At 44.5% G+C, this 17861-nt stretch overlaps 1 non-coding gene across 1 annotated transcript; it reads left to right on the forward strand.

Annotated features, from left to right (window-relative positions):
* The first annotated feature begins 13851 nt into the window (after positions 1 to 13851).
* LOC121831273 (U2 spliceosomal RNA) lies at positions 13852 to 14042 on the forward strand. Its single transcript, XR_006074644.1, has one exon. It is a non-coding gene; the product is annotated as a U2 spliceosomal RNA (small nuclear RNA).
* The last annotated feature ends 3819 nt before the right edge of the window (positions 14043 to 17861 follow it).

The raw sequence follows: 17861 nt of genomic DNA on the forward strand, positions 1-17861 counted from the left end.
CTGTCTCCCAAGTGCTGGGATTAAAGGCGTGAGCCACCACTGCCCAGTGTCATAATGCTTTCGTGTGTGGTGCTAGGGATGGCACTCAGAGCCTTTCATTCCCACCACTGAGCAACATCTTTAGCTCAAATCATAATTTTTGCCAAATAACCCATGTCACTTAATGAAACTTCTTCCTTTTATCCCTTAAAAAAGATTTTGCTCATTTTTTGTTTTTATTATATATGTGTGTGTCTCTCTATTTGTGTATGACATGTATTTGTAGAGACTAGAAGAGGGAGTCCGATCCCCTGGGGTTAGACTTACAAGTGTTTGTGAGTTGCCTGACATGTATGCTGGGAACTGAACTCAGGTCCTCTGGAAGAGCAGTAAACTCTTTTAGCTGCAATGCATCTCTCTAGTTCTCCTTTTACCCTTCAGAAGACCCTCTGCATCCTGCAGTAGAATATACTCTGATCTCTACTGGAATCTGTGCTCCCTGAATTGCAATCAGAGACATCATAAACACCTTTGTGTCTAGCAGATGATTGAGACTCTGTGCTGTTAAGTAAATGTCTTCATTCCCAATGCTCTAATCTTGATTGAGAAGCCCATCTACTTCCTCTCTTCACACTCTCAGAGGTTTCCTCACGCTGCTCATTGAACCCTTTGACTCTAACAACAAGAAAGAAATGTCTTCATAAATTCTCCGATTAATACTTCCTTCGCCTTTCCAAGCTCAGGTTAAACTCCTGTTCTCTATGGTGTTTAGGATTTGAACCCAAATCCCTCAGTTTTTTGTAAATCTGTGCCTCAAGATCCTATTTATGAAGAAAGAAACAGGCTTAGTTCCCTGATGCTTCCCATATATGCTCTATGATGGCAGAACCCTGAAACAAACCAAATGTTCATAAATAAGGGAAGGTCAATGCAGGTGATATGGAATGGTGTATGGTCACCACAATGGCATTGCCAGTATTTGGCTTGACACCACATAGGAACCATTATGTGTATGCATGAGAAGCATAGAGCACAGAACCACAGAACATAGGTGATCAGACAGTCTTTACTGACAGATGTCACCTTCCTAAGACAGTTCACATTGGAGGAGGCCATATTGCAGTAATTCCATTGAAAATCCATCATCTGACTCATGTTTGTCCATGTGCCCTCCAGTGCCTGTAGTGGTCTTCATGAATGCTTCCCAGCCTCACTGTCTTCATTCTCCTCCCACTTCATTTGCTTAAGGAATTTCTAAGTCTTTCAGTTACTTCTATTCTCAGCAATATCCTGAGCAGCAGTTCTGTTCTCAGTCATATCGTATTTCCCAATGCATCTTGGGCCTCTGTGGCCAGAGCCATCAAAGCAACCAGATTTTTCCTCCATAATATATGTGAGTTCTGGGCTTTGGTGCTACAGTGTGTCCTTTGAGAAGATCCCATCTCCACTGAGATACCTTCTTAGACCCAAGGAGTACCAGAATTCTTTGGAGGACCCAGGAATGCATAGATGCTGCCACATCCTCCTTTGTAACAGTTCTCAGATGACTCCCCGGAATGCTGGTGCTCCTAGTCTGTGGACCCCACTTTGAGAACCCCTGGATTGAAACATTTCTTCTTGACACAAACAAGAGGATATAGGGAGAGGATCATCTGGAAGGGGCCTAAGGACAATGTTGTTGACTGTGAAAGAGAGGACTCATGACTTTGCCATCATTGTTTTCCTATAATATTGGTGGGAACTTGAGGATCACTAATGTAGTATTCCCAGAGGCTAGTCAGACGGATTTCAGGATTTCACAGAGGCATTTTCTATCATCAGTGTCTCCTGATGGCTGAACCACCCTCTCGAGGGCAGGGCTAGTTCTCAGGCCAGAGAGGGCTGACATTGAGCCCTGAGAGGCAGGTCCAGGCTGGGCTTGGTTTCCCCCTTTCTCTTCTATGTATCTCTTCTAGGTCTCGTGGGATTCTCTTGGCTGACAGCTAGCTGAGCACTTCACACTTCATTGAAGAGTCACCACAATAATTACCGGATCATTAACTGGGGATTTGAAAAGACACTTCAAAGCATCTCTTCCACAATTGCTAAGACAGGTGTGAAAGTCTATCTGGGCAAAGAGTGTCCAGTTTAAAGGAACTTGAGGACAGAAGGGTAGGTGTTGATTAAACTAGGCCCAGTAGCAGCAGATCAGGGTGACCTTCTAATTAGGGTATGCAGACAACCTGTGCATTGGAGAGGAGGCCCAACAGCTTAAAAGGAAACACAAAATGTGAAGACATTACTTTCATGAGGAATCTGATCTAATTAGGTCTTCCAATCCCTAGTGCATACCTGCTTTGGCAAGAATAAACCAATTTCCTCCACCACAGAGCTCATTTAATGAAAGTTAACAAGGTAATATAACTGCTAATCAGGTGTCCATGTGGCTGGCATTAGGGTGGGGCAGACTTTTTTTGTTAAAAAAAAATCTTACAGCAAGGAAGGTAACAAATGACGATGTCTTAAAGGGGCCGACTACTAAATTGCAGCCACAAACACTCTCCTAAAGCTTTATTATGGATGCACCAAGGAAGTAATCAGTTGTTTAGGTCAGAAGATTTAATCAGGAGCCAGTCACTTCCCAAAAGCCTAGCTGGCAACCAAGTCTCCAGTAGATGAGGTCAGGGGTGGGGTGGGAGGGATTTCTTACTCAGACCATAGCACAGACATCTCCAGTGTTTGCATGGATGTGTGGCCTTTCCTGACTCCTGGACCTTGTATTCAGAGATCCTCGCTACTTGCAGCTGACATCAGGGGAGCCAAAGACTAGAGTGCAGGGCCCCACCCAGCCAATGTCACAGAGATGAAGCCCTGCACTTATAACTTGGGGCCCTGTCAGTAACTCATGGGTCAATCTGGAGGCTCCCAGAGCACTTCCATGTACTGGTCTCAGTTTGTAAAAATCTCCAGAGAGTCTGCCCCATGTACAATAGGTAAACCAATATCTCTCATGAGTTCCTGATATTATTGGTCTCCTTCCTTCCTCTGTTCCTGACTCCTACTGTCATTGGACACCCCCACCTCTACCCCAAGTCTCTACTTGGTGCTGGTGCTGTTCCCATCAGGTATCACCACACCTAACTTGGCTCTGTCCTGTTTTTCTATATAAAGTCCCATCAGCTTCAACTTAGAGTAGAGCAAATTTCCAGACCTGGTTCAGCAGAGCAAAGGACTTAACAAGAATGCTGTGCTATGAGCTGTGTGAGCTCTTTCACAGATACTCACACTGTTCCTCATGGTAAAAGCAAATCTCACATCCCATTCCTGACTAGCTCCTCTCTCATCTAGCTTCTTACTCTCAAAGAGTTTAAAGACTCCATCCATGAGGGCAGCCCCCAGTGGCCCAAAGCTCCTAGTTGGAAGTGGGGCACGAAGAGATCCCCTGAGGCAAAAGAGAAGGGATAACTCCTACTGTGTTTCAATGCTATATATGGCTTTGGCATGAAAATCAATAGCCAGAGATTAGACTGTACAGGCATAGCCAATTACACGCATATTTAGACAAATCATGTGCAAATAACACATGTGACTCTGCCTGCGACAGCACCTGCTTCATTGCATCTCTTAGGAGCCCAGAAGTTTAAGCAGAGATCACTGGTCAAGTGTGGTGAAGGTGGAATCATAGGATGAGAAAGGACAGTAGTGGGTTCTTTACACCACCTGCATTCTGGGGGATTTTGCACATGTCATTTAAAGATTTCCCTGGACTAGGTTCAGTGATGGGGACAGAGGGATTCACTGAGACTCAAACATGTCAATAGAGAGTGTTCATAAGCTCTTGAAAAGCAAAGAGGGTACCACATACAGAATGCTGTGGGGCATGAGTCAGTCACCTACCAGAAAGTTCCTGGAAATAGCAGGCTGGAACTGAGTGTGGAGGGTGAATAAGAAATGCTAAGTTCAGTGGGGCAAAAGATGTTTGGTAGCTGGTGGGGAAGGGGGTATAGTCCCAGCTACTTGGGAGGGTGTGAGGCAGGATGGCCACTAATTCAAGGCCTGTCTGGGCTATTTATTTAGCAAGTTCAAAGCTAGCCTGGGCAGCTTAGTGAGAGCCCCTATCTTAAAACATCAAAAGAGTGCTGGAGATCTAGCTCAGTGGTACAGGCATGCGTGAGGCCCTGGGTTCAATCCCTAATACTGCAAAGTAAATTAATTAATTTTAAAAAGATACTAAGAACTGTCAAGTATTGGGCAATTATGACAGCACTGGGTAGGGTATAGACAGTATGGGTCAGGGGGACCTAAAGATTCAGGAACTAGATAAAAATTGTGGGAGTCTGCGATAGGTCTGCTGTGGCCGTAAAGGGGACTGACATAAGGATGTGGGAAGAAGGTAAACAGGAAGACGAATCTGTTAGGGATTCATCTGGGCATGTGAACTGGTGGTTGTCTAAGACCCTGGGTGTCTGCTGCTATCCTGAGATGAACTCTTCAGCTGTCTGTCTGTAACTTTCTGCAAGAGTCAGTGCTCCTGGAAGAGCCTGAAGGGAGCAGGGAAGGGAAGGAGACAGAATCCTGTGGAGGGTGGCCTGGGCCCAAGCCCGTAGAGGACATTGTACCAAGTCCCCATTCAAAGCCAGAGCACAAAACTTCCTTATTCCTGCCACAGTGCATTATTGGAGAAATTATTTTGGCCACTCCACGTAGTTAAAAGGATATTTATTTAATGGTGTAACTCACAAATTAAGTGAAAGGTAGGTCGCAGGGGTTTGGGAAAGGTGTATCACAATCCAGCGGTGTTCTCTGGAGCTCTGCTCAGTCCACCTCCAATATTCAGTGTCCTGGCACAGAGAGAGCACACAGAGAGAACGCTGGCCCATCCAGCTCTCGGGTCTCCAGGCGCCTCCCCTGGCCCCGCCTCGCAGGCGTGACAGTTGCCAGAGTCTCAATGGGGGTTGGAACTTCCAGATCCAAGCTGGAATGGCTACCCACTACATCTCCCCCTTTTTGTCTAAGTAAGAAGGTTCTAAACTAATACAAGACTATATACAAAGGAATGGTTATCAAATATTGTCCAGGAATAATGAGGGATAATGACCTAGATAAGATGTAACTACAACCAATGCAAACAATATCAAGCAAGAAACACATACTAAAATCCAGAGAAGTATAGAGCATAGGTAAATGGCATGTTAAAAAGATCATTCAAAGATGTCCTTTCCTAAAGAACCTGAATCTAATACTTAATATGTTCTATCTAAGATATTATATATACTAAGTTGTAACTATAACTGCTAGTCTTCAATCCTACCCACTACAGTGCATCTTAAGCGGGGGTGGAGGGAAACAGCAGCCACTTCAGGACTTATAAGAAAGCAAGGAGAAGCCGGGCAGTGGTGGTGTGTGCCTTTAATCCCAGCACTTGGGAGGCAGAGCCAGGTGGATCTCTGTGAGTTCGAGGCCAGCCTGGTCTACAAAGCGAGATCCAGGACAGGTTCCAAAGCTACACAGAGAAACCATGTCTCGAAAAACAAACAAAACAAAACAAAACAAAAAAAAAAAACAAACCAAAACAACAACAACAACAACAAAAGAGCAAGGAAAAGCATGCTCCTTCAAAGAGTGACGCAGGTGATGATCGGAAAGGTGGTGAGAAGGACATGGAAAATAGTCAAAACCCATCTAGAGATGCAAGACCACTCACCAGAGTGTCCACCGACCACATGGAGTCCTTAACCCTCAACACTGACCTAAGTTCAGAGAAGTTAAGTATCTTGGCCACAATTACACAGCTAACATGGTGGTGATCCCTGGAACCTGTGACTGTAGGTGTTCACTCTGTCTTATGAGATCATTTGCCACCAAGGACTATGCGGTACCAGCCACATCCATGTGAAAATGACTTTATTCTGTTACCCAGGAGCTGTTGTTATTCCCAATTTGTAGGTCAGGAAACAGGCATGGAGAATCACCTATCCAAGGAACAGGGTCAGTAAGCAGAGTGTGTACCCAGGTCCATTCCAACTCTCTCCTTTCCCCATTTTAAACCATAGTTCACAGTTCTGGGCTTTCATGGGGAGAAATATTTCCTTGCATTGCACAGACTGTTCCAGAATGTGTGTGGACTGAGGTCAGGGAGGCCAGTTTTGATTTACTGTCAAGATCTGGTATATACACACCACAAAGCAGGCCACCTTGGCCTGCTCTGTGAAGGGTGTGGGTTCTGCCAGTTCTGCTGCCCATGATTCCTGAAAGGGCAGTTTAGCAAACAACATAGAGAAGGTGCTTGTGGCAATAAATTACCATGTTTAAAGGGATTAATTTTATCCTCTGTGTTCTGAGGCCCTGAACAATTCAGCAAACAAAGGCAGGTTGAGTAGGTGCCTCTGTGAGTGGGCCATGAAGGCGCGCGCGCGCGCGCGCACACACACACACACACACACACACACACACACAACATTGACTTTAATAAAATGTATCAAACATAGAATGTGTTGCTACCCTTTAGCACCCCCTGCGATGCTGTGCAAAGCCGGGGTCACCTGGAGCTCTCTTCCTTTCATCCAGTGCAGAGGGACACACATTCTACAGAATGTCTTGGATAAAGCCATGTTGAAGCATGTTATTAATCTGCTTTCTGTTGCTATAATAAAATATCCAAGACTGGGCCATCTGTAAGAGACAGACAATTATTTGACTCATGGTTCTGGAAGCTGGGAAGTCTAAGAACATAGCTGAGATGTCTTCTCTGTACTGATGAAGGCTCTTTCTATACCACAGAGCATCAGAGGGCATTGATGAGACCAGGAAACATGCCAGCTCAGGGTTATTTTCTTACAAAGCCACTAAAACCATCTTAGGGGCCCAGCTTCTCATATCTAATACTTTTTGTTTGATTTGTGTGAAGGTTTTTGTTTGTTTGTTTGTTTTTGTTTTTGTCTACTTGACATAGCTAGACTAATCTGAGAAGAGGGACTACTTCTATCGAATTGTCCTGTAGGCAATCCTGTGGAACATTTTCTTGATTAATGGTTGATGTGGGAGGGCTCAGCCCATTGTAGGGGGTGCCACTCCTAAGCATATGGTCCTGGGTTGTATAAACAAACAAACAAACAAACAAACAAACAAACAAACAAATGTAGGCTGAGCAGGTCGCCAGTCAGCAGCCCTCTTCCATGGCCTCTGCATCAGCTCCTGCCTTCAGGTTTCTGCCATGCTTGGGTTTCTGCCTTGGTGATGCTCAGAGACACTGCTCAGAAGCCTTCATCCCCAGTTCTTGTGTTTTAAGGCCCTTTAGCGGCTTTTCCCTTCTGTGCACTGCTTTTCTGTTACTGGTCATGTGTCTGTGAGAAGCTTTTGTTTTGAAACAGGGTTTCATGGAGCCCAGGCTGGCCTCAAACTCAGTATGTAGGATTTGTATGTAGGATTTCAAAGCAGGATAACTTTGAACTTATGATCCTCCTGTCTCTACCTCCTGAGTTATGGGATTACAGGCATGCACATCATGCCCAATTTTATGAGGCACTAGGGATGAAACCCTGGGTTTCATATACGTTAGGCAGGTACTCTGTAGACTGAGCTCTATCTCCAGTTCAGTTTGTTCTTTGAACTCATACTCAAAATGATCTATACAGCAGACATTTGGCAAATTCTTTGGGATGCTCAGGAAGAGGGGAAAAAGGAGGGGCAGTGGGATGCTTTGGGTCGGACTGGAGAGAGCCATGGGATTAAGTTGTACACTGGCCTCTGGTCACTGACTCAGATGAAATATGATCATATTTAAAGCAATAATTAATCATTTCAATTACATTGCAGATGCTGAGATGTCCAAAGGCATCCAGAAATCCCTTCAAACACTTAGGGCCAAGGTTATGGGTGTCTCGTTCATCCCAGAACATTCAGCTAGGAGTAAACAGGCAAATGTGAACAAGGCATCCTGTCTTAAATACAGCAGCAGAATGTTCCAGGCAAGTTGTCTTCCTCATTGTGGGTCAGAGGAGCTTTAATTGAGAGCCATGTTTTTGGTCTGGCTGTGTTGTTATGAAAATTGAGAGAAACTCCAGTTTTAGCCATACTCTTGGCTTCTAAGAGAGACACTTTAGAAATCTTGACATGGACAGCACTCCTCTCTTGGAGAAATCCCTCCATACTCTGTGCCTTTGGACAGCAGTCCTGTTTGTGTTAAGTGAGGTGGGACTTCAGTAGCTACAACAAATTGATTAAGCCAGGAACTTCAGTATCTCCACTTCTCACTAGGGAACATCAGTGAGGGTCTAAGATGGTAATCAGTCCCTGCTTGTTTTCTGAGCTAAAGACATGTAAGGCAAATACTCAGATAGCTTGGTGCCACAGTGCACGGTTTCAGGGGTACCACTTCTCTCTAAGGCAATCTCTCGCAGTGCTATGGGCCAAGAATTGGGAGAATAGTTTTTCAGATGCTGTAGCTCAGTGTCTCTCACAATGCCACAGTGAAGGGGTCAGCAGGACTGAAGATACCCGAGGCTTTGATCTAGGTGCACATCTGTATTGAGCATTGGGCCATCTCCATGCCCATCCATGTAGGTGATTCTGTGACAGTGTTGGAGCCCCTCCACACTTGGTATTATTTTTTTGCTCACAGGGAAGAATCTAGAGACCAAGGAGTTTGTAAGACATAGATTCAAAAATCATTTCCTTCAGCATCTGCTCTATTCCATCAATCACTCAGGGCAAACCGGATTCAGAATCAGAGATGATTAACAGGCATGAATAGAAGAGCTAAGACTCCCCAAGGGTCCACTAGCGAGTGTGGCCACCATAACTCATCACATTTTCAAACATTCCACGATTTATCAGGATTTCTGATATACACCGACTCCCAATGCTCAGACCCATGCTGAGACCTGGCCTTGCATAACCCTCTTCAGCCCTTCCTTATTTCTACCCACTGTGCTCCCGGCCTGGCTTCTAAAAGCTGGTTAGCTTCCTTAATGCAGCTTTCATTTTCCTTGTCAAATTCTTCCCTCCATACATGCTCTTGCCAATCTAGAATGTTCTTCTTTTATTGTTTTGCCTGTTTTCTGCTCTCCTCAGAGGGGTCTGCATAGATATTGGAGGCTTTCCTTAGTCTCCTCAGAGCTCCCATAGTTTCCTGCATTTCTTCCTTCAAAGAGCAAAAAGACCAATTAAGCAAAACCCATCTTATTTTTCTTATTGGCCTGTCCAATCAGGGAACTCCATCAAGTTCAAGCTGATCTCCCTGCTGTTCTATCTCAGCATGTGGCCCTGGTCTCAATGTTTCAGTAATAAGCACAATAAAGCAGGCATCACTATCCCTCCCTCCTGCCTTTTAAAAGTTTATTTAATTTTATGTGTATGAATATTTGTCTGCATGAACATATACACACCACATGCATTCCTGGTGCCTGACAAGGCTGGATGAGGGGTTGGATCTCCTGGAACTTGAGTTAGAGATGGCTGTGAGCTACCATATGGATGATCAGGATTGAACTTGGCTTTCCAAGAGCTCTTACCCCTCACCCCTTACTATTCCATTTCACAGAAATGGAGAGCAGTGGGTCTCACCCAGAATCAAGGTCAGTTTACAGCATAGCCAAGCACCCCACCCCACCACCTTGTGCATCTTGTATACATGTCACCAGGCAGACTTGCTTCAACCTGCTCCCCACACACTGCTTTGGTGTAGGCTCCGAGAGCTGCATTCTCTTACCAGAGTGGACATGTCAGGCTTCTGAATCTGTGACAAAAAACTCTTGGTTAAGCTTTCTAAGTTCAGTTGCCTGTGAACCTCCAGGAGAGGCAGTATACTATTAATGTGTTTCAATAAGGCACAGTCAGAGACCCAAGCTCTGGTCACATCATTAAGGTTCCTCCATGACTCAGATATTGATCTTAGTTAAGAAGTGATGTCTATGCAGAACTGGAGGTGGCAGAAGGATGTGGCAATACAGGCCTCTGTGAGGAGGGACGATGATGGTAACCTTGTTTATTCAAATTGCCAGCACTTTCCTGTCACACTAGAGTCGTGACTAAGTTTTCTTTTTCTTTTTCAATTGGTAAAATATATCAGCAAATCCTTAGCTCAGGTAAAAAACTCAAACCTAGGAGCCAGACAAATGGCTTACCCTGTCTCTTTAGCAGTTGCTTTTAATGGGTGTTGAATCAATATCATTGAACCCAAGGCTTCCCAGAACAGACACGGCCAGATGCCCAGTTCTGAGGTAGGGGAGAGCTGGAAGGTAATAAGAGATGAACCACACAGCACTGAGCTGTGAGGCAGTAACCAAGCAACCAGCACACTCACTCTGAAAGGCAGGACAATGAGCAGGCAAGACATAGTGGCCATCAAGGCTGAGAAGGATAGAGATGGACACAGGGAGCTTCAAGGGCCAGGGAACACCAGGGGTGACAGGCCCAGACAGCTAAGACTGGGATTTGTAAATTCAGCATCACTAAATGAAACCAAAGATCCTTGATATAGGAGCCAGGCTCTACACTGCAGAGGAGCTTCCCAACACTTTCATTTAAAGTTGTTTGTTTTAAATTTTGTAATTACATTTATTGTGTATTTACACTCAGGCATACATTCATTCAGGACAAGCCACAGGAATTGGTTCTCTCCTTCCACCATGTGGGTCCTGGGGATTGAATTCAGGCCATCAGGCTCAGCAGCAGGCTTCTTTTCAACCTAAGCCATCTTGTGGGCCTCAGGTAAAACTATTTCCATAATTGATAAGTAGCACATGAGAATAATTAGCGAAAGAAGCTACCCCACCATTCTCCTATTGGGTGACAAATGAATAAAAGAAAGTTAGTAGCCAAGCTTTTCTGCCTTAGATCCAAAAGCCTGACCTGCCCCACCTTGGAAGGATGAATGAAAGTGGCTGCCAGGCCTGTGAAAGAGGCCTTCAAATTTTCAGCCATCAGGAAATGAAAATGAAAGCTTAAATGAAATTTCATTCCATGCTCCTAGGATGACTAAAATCAAAATGATGGCAGAGCAGCCGCAGACTGGAACACAGCACGGCACAGGCGTCTTGGGAAATGGGTGGTTTCTTATGAATTAAACATGCATACATCTCCACCATGATCCAGTAGTTCTATCCTCAGATATTCCTGTAAGAGAAATGAAAACACATGCCCACGAGATGGCTTGTGCATTAGTGTTTTTTCTTTTATTATTATTATTATTATTAATTTTACAATACTATTCAGTTCCACATAATAGCCACATATTCCCTTGCTCTCTCCCCCCCTCTTCCCTCCCCTTCCCTCCAGCACACTCCCCATTCCCACCTCCTCCAGATCAAGGCCACCCCCGAGGACTGGGATCAACCCGACAGACTCAGTCCAGGCAGGTCCAGTCCCCTCCTCCCAGACTGAGCCAAGCGTCCCTGTATAAGCCCCAGGCTTCAAACAGCCAACTCGTGCAACGAGCCCAGGACCTGGCACCACTGCCTTAGATGCCTCCCAAACAGATCAAGCCAATCAACTGTCTCACCTATTCAGAGGGCCCGATCCAGTTGGGGGCCCCTCAGCCTTTGGTTCATAGTTCATGTGTTTCCATTCATTTGGTTATCTGTCCCTGTGCTTTATCCAACCCTGGTTTCAACAATTCTCGCTCATATAAACCCTCCTCTTTCTCACTAATTAGACTCCCAGCGCTCCACCCGGGGCCTAGCGTGCATTAGTGTTTATAGGTGACTTTATCCACAATAGTAAACTCAAAGACAACCCAAGTGCCCATTAATAGAAAAAAAGATGAATTTTCCATATAATGAAGAACTTCCATCAAATTATACTGAAGCTATAGTATAGGCAAGCCCATGAATGACACAGATATTCTACAGAGGCAAAGAAGAGTCTATATTCACTTGTATGCTATCGGGAACAGTCAGAAGTTAGGGGATGGTGACAGGGATTAAATGTGGTCGATGATGGGGCAGGTGACTTGGAGGAACTGTGATGCTGAAAATTTTTCTATAGTATATTTTGGGTGATGTTTGAGGGTGAAAATTTGTCAAAATCCGTCAAGCTGGAAAATCTAGGATTTGCACATTCATTAGTACTGGTTATGCCTTCACTTGAAAAATAATAAGCTATAGAGCTGGGTGTGGTGGCTCATATTTGTGTGAGGCAAACGTGATAACCACTACACTATGGAAACAACACAGGTGGCTCATAATTGTAATCTCCACAGGAAGATAATGAGTTTGTGACCAGCCTGGGCAATAATAAGAGCCATTGGCAAATGAATCTAGACATACGTCTGCTCCCAAAGCAGACATTATGGATTGATTTTCTCGTTCTGTGCCTTTGAGCTTCAACAGGACTTAAAAATATATCACAAGATAGCTCCTTATGATTATTAATGCTGCATGTCAGTGTGACAGGACCTAGAATCACCTAGCAGACAAACCCCTGGTCACATCTGTGAGGAATTTTATAGACTGGGTTACTTGAGGTAGAAAGACCCATTCTGAGTGTGAGTGGCATGATCCCATGGAATGGGATCCTGTGTTGAATAAAAAGTAGAAAGTGAGCTCAGCACTAACTCATCTCTTGCAGCCTGACTGTAGATGCAATGTGACCTCATGCTTCTGGTGTCATGTTAGGCATCAAGGGCAGTGTCTCTTTCAACCTGTTTTCTCATTTGGTGAGGCCTGGTAGAATTCAAGTGATCCAAATAAAACCCATTAGAGAAAAGTTATAAAATAATTAAAAATCCTGCCACAAAACCCACTTTGAATATGTTTCCTTCTTGTCAGGAGTAGAGTGCAGGTCTTGGTTTTCACTGTCTTGAGTATTTCTCTAAGTTAATTAACAGTTTTATATTTCTTCTTTTTTAAAGGTGGCATAGCCCTCCAAGGTGCTACATTGTTACTTGACCCTTAACTCATGGTTACCACCGTCCCTCCATACTTTTCATTTATTTACTTGTCTGAGGGAAAGTTTGGGGTTCTGTTCTGTAGCTGACTTCCACTGAGTGCCTGCTCTACATGGATGTCATGATTACCATTTCACAGATATTTTATTTACTCTTTACAAGCTTCCTACAGGACAGCTACTATTTGATGTTTTATAGATAGAGAGACCGAGGTGTGGGGGCATCAGAGAGCCCATTCAAGGTCACACAGCAAGCGTCAGTGTCAGAGGGAACGAGATGGACACCCTTCCAGAGTGGTAAGCAAGGTGGCCTGTGTGTTTCCTATGACATTCTAGAGGGAACCTCAGAAGCCAGCCACAGTGGAAGCTGGCTCTGCAGGCTTCTCACTGCCAGCCAGAATAGCTCAGGCTGGCTAGGTCAAACCCCACCTGCCATTTCCAGCAGGCCTGCCTCAGCACGCACAGGAGCAGAACAACCGAGTCAGAGGCCAGTTTGTTTGTCACAGGAAACGTGCTGTGGCTGCACTTGGTGACTCTGGTGATGGGGGGCAGGTGTTGTTGCACAGTCAGCCTGACAGTCTAGGCTTCCACCCACAGAGATGGATAGACAGGAATGTCCTGTCATCAGGGCCTTTGGCCTTGACTCCTCTGCCTCTGCCTTAGAGGTAATGTTTTGGGTGTCATGTATTATAGATAGAGATGAGTTTTATTTATGTAAGTTATATCTAAAAAAATTGATTTTTAAGCTGGGTGGTGGCAGCAGTGCACGCCTTTAATATCAGCGCTTGGGAGGCAGAGGCAGGTGTATCTCTGTGAGTTTGAGGCCAGCCTGGTCTACAGAGTGAGTTCCAGGACAGGCTCCAAAGTTACACAGTGAAACCCTGTCTCGAAAAACAAAATTGATTTTGAAAACTAAACAAGACTACAGGTGGTATTCTAGTTACTACCCAATCTGCTGCCCCTTGCAGGGTACTCAATAAACAATAAACAAACAGATAGATTCACAACATCGCTTCTCAGCCTTTTGGCTAAGATCAAGTGTAGATTCACAACAGACAGTCCTGGGTTCTTGCCCCCTCAAGGCCTGGCTATTCTTTAAAAAAATTCTCTTTTATTATTTTTATGTGTATGGATGTTATGACTGCATGTATGTCTGTGTACAATGCCTGCAGTGGTTAGAAGAGAGCATTGGATCCCCTGGCACTGAAGTTAGAGATGATGATGAGATTCCATGTGGATCTGGGACTCAAACTCAGGTCTTCTGGGAGAACAGCCAGTACTCTTAAACACTGAGCCATCTCTCCAATACTAGGGCATCTGGAAGATGGAACAAGGTTTTCTTCTACAGCCAAGCATTTGTGAAACCTTTGACCCATTTAAAACTCCACTTTCTTTCTGCTAAAGCCCATTTAGTGGATTATGCCACTTGTCTCTGAAATGTTGGTAAACAAAGTGGAGTTTTACGACAACTGACCCTAGAGAGAAATGTCTAGGGATGGTCACAAGTCAACACTTGGGTTTGTGTAAATTATTTAATAAGTGAACTTGCACCTCCTCAAATGTTACCTTCTAGATCTCTTCCTGGCCATTGGAATCAGGTCACCTGATATCCATAGAGTGAATGGATTCAAGACCCTTTGGAAAAATCACCCAATTGTTATCTTTGGGGACCACCCTTCTCCAGCTCACATTTTCACTTAAGTTATGAGGCTCAGTGAAGGGAGTCCAAGCCCATCTACTGCAACAAGGGTGGATATGACCTACCCCATAAAAGTACCCTGCCCCACCCATACTTAAGCTGGGTCACTTTCCCCATCCATTCCAGAATTCTAAAGAAATTTGAGATTAAAAATCTGCTTTTCCTTTGGGATTGGTTGGGCTGGAGTTGTTTAAAACCCTGGATCACCTAGTGGTTAAAACTCCATATCTGCCCCTAGACTTCAGAGTTGTGGAAACCAATTTCTTTCCCTCTATTCTAAAAAACAAGAGTCTCTATCATGTATACACAACAACAACAACTGAAATCAGAGGATGTATGTGTCTGAGGAGAAGTCTCAGTGAGGAAGGTGCTTACTGCACAGCTTGAGGACCTGAGTCCAGACACCCACGACCTACACAGAAACCAGGCACGAGGTGGATGTGTGTAACCACAGTGCTGGGAGCGCTGAGAATGTGGATCCCTGGAGTTTGATGGCCAGCCAGTCCAGTCAGGTTCAGCGAAGAGATTCTATCAAAAAAACAAGGTGGGCAGTGATTGAGGAAGACACCTAAAGTTGGCCTCTGGCTTCCACATGCACACACACACACACACACACACACACACACACACACACACACACACACACACACAGATGCACATGCCACACACATAAATAAATAAATAAAAATAAATAAATAAAAAGGAAAGAAAGGAAGGGAGGAAGGAAGAAAGAGGAAAGAAAGCCTATATTTAGCACCATGACACTCATAAGGTCATTGACTTAGTTTTTAAACTGTTTTTCAGGCTAACTCTCTGGATCCCTATCCACTTATGTGCATACCACCTCCCCTTTCCCTACTCAGCACATAATTTAACAGGTCCTGGTTAATGAGCATGCCATTTGATTTTGTTATAAACAATTTGCATAATAATTATTGTGATGTGTAAGGAAAATATATGCTTGATAAAGATGAAACTGAACTGCCGGAAAGACCAAAAGCCCTCTGCTGTTGCCCTCTGCGGGGCTCAGTTTTATGCTACAGGGCAGCCCCTTCTAGAAGCTCCCAATGTCCCATCTTCTGGCTGTTTTCCGTAGAGTTAGTTGTTTATTTTGTAACACCCTTTTCATTCCTTAAAAACAATAGTCTTGGGGCTGGAGAGATGGCTCAGTGGATAAGAGCACTGTCTGCTTTTTCAGAGGATCTGGGTTCAATTCCCAGTATGCACATGGCAGCTCACAACTCCAGTTCACACAGACATACATACAGGCAAAAATGCCAATGCTTGTAAAATAAAAAAAAAATACATTATTGAACAAAACAAAAACCAAAAAACAACAGTCTTGCAGAGCAGTGGTGGCGCATGCCTTTAAACTCGGCATTTGGTGTTATTTATTAAGCTGCGCTGTTTGTATGAGAGAAGCCACGAGGCATAACAAAACCCATATAAGAGTTTATTAAGGGAAGGGAATGGAATAGAAAGGGTATGCACAGGCCTATGGAATGATCTAAGGAAGAGAGAGAAGTAATAGGTGGAACTCGCCTTTATAGCCCCCCCCCCCCCCCCCCCCCCCCCCCCCCCCCCCCGCCACGTGCGCATATGGGCTTCTGAAGCTGTGCCACACATGAGCATAGATTATGTGATCACAAAGCACACGAATTACATAGGACATAAGGCCCTAGGATGACTAAGCACCTTGCCTGGCTACTGGACAGCACATGAGAGGTCATGTAGCTGGGGGAGTGGCTAGGAATTCTAATTCTTGGGAGGCAGAGGAAGGACTCTATGAGTTCAAGGCCAGCCTGGTCTACAGAGCTAGTTCCAGGACAGCCAAGGTTATACAAAGAAACCATGTCTTGAAAAATCAAAATCCAAACAAAATTTAAGCATTTACCTAATTATTCTTTATCAATAAAAACTCAGGAGTCAGATATCGGGGGTAAGAACCTGAAAGATCAGAGAAGCAGGGGAGCAGCCACCAGTGACTTTCGTTCCTTCCTCTGAAAGGGCAGGCTGAGATCCTCTCTTAGCCTCGTCTTAGTATTTCCTGTCTCTGATCTGTCCACAGTCCTCCAAACCTCTATGGTTAATTTTGGTCAGCTAGTGTCTAGCTTTGCCCTCTGACTCAAAGCAAGCTTTATTTTCAGAATGAAATCAAAATATTACACAACACAAAATAACAGTCTTCTATGTAAAACCAGTAGGATCATAGCACAACCACTAAATCAAGGGAATACCACATTTACTTGCCCTAAATTATAGCCATTTTAGTTTTATGCCATACTTGGTATTATAGTGAATTTTTGGTTCTGGTCATATTAGAACCTCCATGTCTTACTAAATTCCATGAGGAGGCTTTGGAGCTTTGCCGTCCAGCACACAGGGGCCCTAACTGTATACAGACACTGAACACTTGCAAAGAGGCACTACTCTGCCACTGCCTGCAACAGGGCAGCTGTGGTGGGTCACTGAGATGACCCCACTGTGAAGGTTTATGTGGTAAATGGTGTGAGGGGCCCAGGCAGCCTTGAGGCTCCTTTCCCGTACTGAGGTGACAGGAATTTGCCCTGGGGACACAGCTTGTAAATGAGGTCTGTCCTGGCAAGAGCTCCCTACTCTTGCCCCATCTCTGCTCACTGCCTGACTTGAGTCTGCGTCTTCAACCGGTCTGTTTTACTGTTCCCTTCAGGTCTCCGGCCTGGCCCTGCAAAACCTGTCCTTTAGGGGTTTTGTTTAGGAGCAAGCCACAGCTCTCAGCCACATAAGCTCCTTGAATAACAGGAGGAAAACAAAAAGAGAAAAGAGGTTGACCTAGCCTTGCTGTTGGAAACCTAGTTATTTAAACATGGATTTGATGCTTGCCCTAGGCCTGCACCTGTCTTGTATTAGTTAATTCCAACATGGAAACGTCTCCAGGGTTCCCATGGTAATCGCTATTTTTACCTGTAGTATTTAGGACTATTGTTCTCTGTCCCCTTTTCAAAATCCTTTTTTATTTTTTCCTTTCCTAGAGAATAGAATAATGAATTTATCAATGTAAAAGTCTCATTACTAAGAAATGATCATTGTCAGTGTTGATTGCCTACCTCTAGGACATAAATATCAGTAGTAAAATCTTACCTGATGGAGCATGCAGTGCAAGAAGGCAATACAGCCGAGGAAGCAAAGGACAACTGAAACCTGTGGGAAGTTCTGTGGAGGCTCTGCAGAAAGCTGCATTTGTTCCAGATGGGATCTGGGGCAGCATTCGGGCAAGAGAGGTTTCCTAGAGGAGTAGGTATTTTATTCTTTGGCAAAAAGGGGGTGGAAATAATGATTC

This window comes from Peromyscus maniculatus, chromosome 7, assembly GCF_049852395.1.
Source record: "Peromyscus maniculatus bairdii isolate BWxNUB_F1_BW_parent chromosome 7, HU_Pman_BW_mat_3.1, whole genome shotgun sequence".
Lineage (NCBI taxonomy): Eukaryota > Metazoa > Chordata > Mammalia > Rodentia > Cricetidae > Peromyscus > Peromyscus maniculatus.